Below are 6,598 nucleotides of genomic sequence, written 5' to 3' on the forward strand. Positions count from 1 at the left end.
CACCACATACACACATGCACACACTTCTTCAAGGCAGATGAGTAACATCCATAATGATATGGCCGGCAGCACCATGATTTGCTACCCAGTCGCTTATAGCCCACATCGTTGGTTAATGTTAGAATAGTTCACCCAGGCCTTTCACAGTTAACTTAATATCTGAGTAATAGCGTGCTTAAAAAATGATTCTTCCTTATTTGGAATAGTTGTCCAGGGTTGTGCCTGCTTTGTATTAAGTTTGGATCTGTGAGAAAGCTCATGTATCATGGATGACTGCAGACCACTGATTGCAGATAGATTCAGGACCCCCTGAGAGTAATTGCTAGTCAAAAAGTCCCCCAAGAGCTGACTTTACAATTTAGATTTTTGAGTTGGCTGACAGATATGAAAAATTACTTATGCTGTAAACAGACAACCCACTGTTAAGAACACCGAAGAGTCTCCTAAGCATTATTTATTCTTCCAAATACACAGAATACATTTTATTGTTAATCAGTTCTCGATAACATTCTTTACAGCTGGTTGTGTGCCTGTAACATGTCTGTGAAGGCCTAAATGGCACACATTTCTAATCAAAAGGCAGCTCCAGAAACTTCTGAGGGCATGCATGGTAGACAGGGCTCTGTCTCTCTCTCACTGTCTCGCTCCCAATATAGAAACAGCAGAAAAAGTACAGACAGCTTTCAATTTCATAATTCATATGAAACCATTAAAATATTTTAAATCAGGGGTGGGGAACCTTTTTTGGGCTGAAGTGGTTCCAGGCAAGCATGTTGGGGGGCACATGCCTGCAGTGAGCTGGGCCACATCCCCAAATGCTGGCATGTGGCCCCATGATGTGATGCCCGCCCACATACTCACGCATACATTGCTCCTCTCCCACGGCAAACAGGTTTTTTTGGAGCCTGGTTGCAGCAGCAGGGGGGCAATTTTTCAAGGGGGGTTGCAAGGTTGGGGAGAGGTGGCTTGCCCCTTCTCTCTGCAGCAGCCCCTCCCTGAAAATGTCCCCCCTCCCTGCAATTAGGCTTTTTAAAAGCCTCCAATGGGACTAATAGGGCTGTTTAAAAAGCCTGATTGCAGCACGGCGGTGATTTTTGAAGGGTGGATGACAATGCTGAGGAGGGGAGGGTTAGCCCTTCCCTCCAGTGGAGGCTGGTGGCTCTGATTTTGGCAGGCTATGAATCCACTCTGGTTTTCAGTCAGAACCAGCCAAAACTCTAAAGAAGCTATCCAAGGTGTTGAACATATTTGGGGGATAGTGGTCAGCATCTTGGATAGCTCCTTTAGAGGTATGTCTGGTTTGACTGAAACCCAAAGGGATTCTCAGCCCCACCAAAAATGGAGCCACCAGCCTCCACTGCTTCCCTCCCAAGCAGTCACCCCAACAATGGCCTCCTTATTAAAATTAGGCTTGAAAATAAAAGCCTCCACTGGAACCAATGGAGGCTTTTGAAAAGCCTTAATGCAGTGTGGGCGGGAAGTGGGGAAATTGTGTTATTTCTGTTCAGTGAGAAGCTGATGGGCTGGATTTATTTATTTATTTATTTATTGCATTTATACCCCGCCTTTTTTCCTCTTGCAAGGAACCCAAGGTGGCTTACATTATCCTCCTCCTCTCCATTTTATCCTCACAACAACAACCCTGTGAGGTGGGTTGGGCTGAGAGTCTGTGGCTGGCCCAAAGTCACCCAGTGAGCTTCCATGGCTGAGTGGGGACTAGAACCCGGATCTCCCAGCTCCTAGTCCAACACTCTTGCCACTACACCACACTGGCTCCACACTGGATGGAGGCCTCTGGTGGGCTACGCTAGGCCCATGGGCCGGAGATTCTCCATTCCTGTTTTAAAGACACAGTGCTGAACAGGTGGCCATCGCCTTTCCTGATTCTGCTAAGTGTATTCCAGAAATGTCACTTTCTGCTACTTGTCAAATATTGGTATAGTGCTATGTTTATCTGAGGTTACTGTTCAACAGGCCCTATACAGGAAGCAAGGAACAGCCAGACAACTCAGCTTCCATGCCATTTAAAACAATAATTAAAAAAGCAAAGCTGGCCATGTTGGCCATAAGAAAAAGGCCAAAATCCATATTTGTGTGATATGTTTAGGGCGCAATGTAATCCTATGGCTGCTAGACAGTGGCTAGGCGGCCATAAGATTTTTTGGTTTTCAGAAACAGACCTGGAAGCCACTGCTCCAAGGTCATTTCCCAGAAAACCACCTCCCCGCCACCTCGTAGGTGGTGCAGTTTGTCCCAGGCTCTGTGCTTGGAAGAACAGAGTGCAGCAGAGCAAAAGGGAGCTTTCCTGGGGCTGGGGAGGGGCAGGGACAGAAGAAGTGCCTTTACAATGCTTCCTATGCGCTGTTCGGCCTTCCCCGTGCCCCGCTCCGAGCCCCTCCAGCTAGACAGCCAAAATCAGCTGTCTAGCCGTAAATGCAGAGTGGACGACGCGGCCACCCGCCCTGCATTAGATAGTCGGTCACCTCCACCTTTGGAGGCTATCCCCATAGGATTGCACCCTCCAATGACCTAATAAAGAAATTACACTAACATAGATTTTCAAACTGAAAATCCATCCCACCTCATTTACTCTTGAGCAAAAGAGGCACATGCCTAAAGTGACTGGGGTAGGCAACCTGGCGCCCTCCAGATGTTTTGGATGACAACACCCAAAAGCCATAACTGGCATGGCTGATGGTCATCAGGGATTAGGAGAGTTCTAGTCCAAAGCATCTGGAGGGCACCCCTGGATGAATGCATCCTCACTTATTCAAGCTGCCCTTTGTCTCCTGCCCACCTCCTCACAGTGCAACCCAATTGTGACTCTTGCGAAGGGAAGGGAAAGAGCTAGTGAGTCCTGGTGGAAGGGGACAAGCCATCTGCATGTACGGGTGTTGATATTCTTCCATCTGATCCTGCGCTCAGCTGTGCCTGCACATTGGCACCTAAATGGGCCATTAAGCATCCATCCGTAATAACCACAGTTACAATAAGCATACAGGAGACCTTAAGTTATAGATCAGTTGTCCTCCAGTCTCTCAAATAAACAGCTAATAATGTGGAACTAAGTCACTTCAGGCTCCATTGATGCTGCTATACAGCTGCAGTCTTGACAAATACTCTACATTTTCCAAGCTAATGACCCATTTATTTATGACATGTATTTGAGCAATTGACTGCTGATTGGAACGTTCTTCAAAAAGGATTTGAGGAGGTGACTAACTTGTTTAGAAAGTCTTACGGTTTAACCATAGATGTTAAATGATAGATTTTGAAGATTTCTATCTTCGACGAAGTATGATGAACTCTGAAAGACAGCCACTCATTTTCTTAAAATCTGCCACCAATATTGTTCATCTCCTTAATACCCAACAATTCTCAAAATTCCCAATAAAACTTCCCATGTTTTATTCCCCTTATTCCAAAGTTCATTCACCAACCCATTTGTCCATTAGTTCTGTTGTTCAATTCCTAGTATTATCATTTTCTAACACCTCTTTCAAATGTCTGGGCTGCATCTTCACTGCAAGACATTCAGTTATTATTGTTTTATAAACTGAACTCCCCAAAAGGAAGAGCAGAAATCTCCAAACAATCAAACACTGTTTTCAATTACATTAACCTTCTTGAATATGTTTGCCTTGCATCACAAAGGAACAGTTGGGGGTGTATTCAGTGGTGTGAAAACTATGCTGATGGAAATGACGTGATACATGGTACAAACTTCAGTGTTCTGAAGCTGGGGGAAGTATCCAATGCTGCCCGTCTGCAAGCAGGGCCCACCACCACCACCACTTCCGTCCCATGAACCCTCAATTCCGTTGTGCAAGTGACACCCACCGCTTGCACAATGGAGATTTAGCGCTTCTAGGGGCAAGCCCCCAAATAGGGGGAAACACTCATTTCTGGAATGGGGCAGGTTGATGGAGCTCCACCCCATTCCAGAAACAAGTGTTTCTGCTCATTTCAGGTTGCCCCCGGAAGCACTAAATCTCCACTGTGCAAGCGGTGAGTGCCCCTTGTGCATCGGAGTTGGTGGGGCTGGCCACTCGCTGGCTGTCACCATTGGATTTTGCCCTATCATCAGACCTTAACCCTAACATTTAGTGTGGGGCCCACTTTGGGTGGTAGCCATTTTAGGTTACACACACACACATACATAACATGTTGTCTTTTTATTTGCATCCTGTTTTATTGCCGTCGTGGAAACAGGGATCGGGGGTGGGGGGATGTAGGAAAGAAGATGATTGCAGTAACACTTGCAACAGCCACCAGCTGAAGACCAATTATATAGAGGGGTGTGCATGCAACATATATTTTTCTAAGCAATTTCTTTTTCTAAGGGGAGCTCATTGTATCCTCAGGTGACTCATTAAGGTCCCTTAACTTCAAAAACTGGTGCAATACCTTTTTAATGGTTTAAATGTCCCAGTTTAAAAATTCTGAAAATGACACTCTCAAAAAATGAACAATCCAGAAGTGTGCATTGCACGCACACACACGCACCTTTTGTTCACATTGATCATTAGCATGCACAGTTTTACCAGGAACTGTAGTACAGACCCCAGTATTTGAAAAGAAACAGCTGATATCCATCCTCCACATTACAAGTTTATGCACAAAGGGAAACATAATGTGTATTATATTTTAAAATCCAAATTTTGAATTTAAAAGTTAGATTTTGAGATTACTCTTCCTATAAATTCAGAATTTGAGAATCTAGATGAGACTTCATTATTTAGTTTGGTGCGATGATTATATGTTTATAATTCACCTTTATTTTATTGCCGAGTCTTTATTTTTTATTTATTTATTTATTTCATTTCTATACCGCCCAATAGCCGAAGCTCTCTGGGCGGTTCACAAAAATTAAAACCAAACAACACACAATAAAACAATTTAAAATATATAGAACATTAAAACCACAATATAACAATACAACCACAATAAAACCTAGCAGCAGTGCAAGAGTTTAAAATACAGATTTAAAACAGCAAAAATAAAAATTTAGAAAGCTAAAATGCTAAAATGCCTGGGAAAATAAACAGGTCTTCACCTGGCGCCGAAAGGAATACAATGTAGGCGCCAGGCGAACCTCACTAGGGAGCTCATTCCAGAGCCGGGGTGCCACAGCAGAAAAAGCCCTCCTCCTAGTAGCCACCCGCCTCACTTCCTTTGGCAGGGGCTCACGGAGAAGGGCCGCTGATGATGATCTTAAGGTCCGGGCAGGCACATATGGGAGGAGGCGATCCTTCAGGTAACCTGGCCCCAAGCCGTTAAGGGCTTTGAATGTTAACACCAGCACTTTGAATCGGGCCCGGAAATGGACTGGCAGCCAGTGCAGCTGGAAAAGTACTGGCGTAATATGAGCTCGCAGGCCAGTTCCTGTTAACAATCTTGCTGCCCTATTTTGGACCAGCTGAAGTTTCCGGACCGTTTTCAAAGGCAGCCCCACGTATAACGCATTGCAGTAATCCAGACGAGAAGTTATCAGAGCATGGATAACTGTAGCTAGGCTATCTCTGTCCAGATAAGGGCGTAGTTGGTATACCAGCCTAAGCTGATAAAAAGTGCTCCATGCTACTGAGTTCACCTGTGCCTCAAGTGACAGTTCTGGATCCAAGAGCACCCCCAAACTACGAACCTGATCCTTTAGGGGGAGTGCAACCCCCTCCAGAACAGGTTGAATATCACCTAGCCGGGCAGAAGAACCACCCACTAACAGTACCTCCATCTTGTCTGGATTGAGTTTCAGTTTATTAGCCCTCATCTAGTCCATTACCGTGCCCAGGCACTGATTCAGAACAGCCACTGCCTCACCTGGTTTTGATGAGAAAGAGAGGTAGAGCTGGGTGTCATCTGCATATTGATGGCACCTCAGCCCACACCTCCGGATAACCTCCTCCAGCAGTTTCATGTAGATGTTAAACAGCATGGGGGATAAAATAGAGCCCTGTGGAACCCCATGGCATAATTGCCATGGCACAGAGCAATAATCCCCCAGCACCACCTTCTGGGATCGGCCATCCAAGTAGGAGCGGAACCACTGTAGTGCAGTGCCTCCAACTCCTAACCCAGACAACCTATCCAGAAGGATACCATGGTCGATGGTATCAAAAGCCGCTGAGAGGTCCAGGAGAATCAACAGGGTCGCACTCCCCCTGTCCCTCTCCCGGCAGAGGTCATCCCACAGGGCGACCAAGGCAGTTTCTGTTCCAAAACCAGGCCTGAAGCCGGATTAAAATGGATCTAGATAATCCGTTTCATTCAAGAGTGCCTGGAGCTGTCCTACAACCACCCGCTCAAGCACCTTGCCCAGGAAGGGGATGTTGGCCACTGGCCTACAATTGTTAACATCCTTTGGGTCCAGGTTAGGCTTTTTCAGGAGTGGTCTAATTACTGCCTCTTTTAAAGCAGCAGGCACCACTCCCTCTCTCAAGGAGGAATTTACAACCTCCTGGACCCAGCCGGACAACCCCTTCTTGTTTGATTTAATAAGCCATGAAGGGCAAGGGTCAAGCACACAAGTGGTTGATCGGACTTGGCCAAGCACCTTGTCCGCATCCTCAGGCCTCAGTAACTGAAACTCATCCAATAA

The sequence above is a fragment of the Heloderma suspectum genome, chromosome 2 (genome assembly GCF_057233095.1).
Source record: "Heloderma suspectum isolate Gila_16-S chromosome 2, 16-S_ref, whole genome shotgun sequence".
Taxonomy (NCBI): domain Eukaryota; kingdom Metazoa; phylum Chordata; class Lepidosauria; order Squamata; family Helodermatidae; genus Heloderma; species Heloderma suspectum.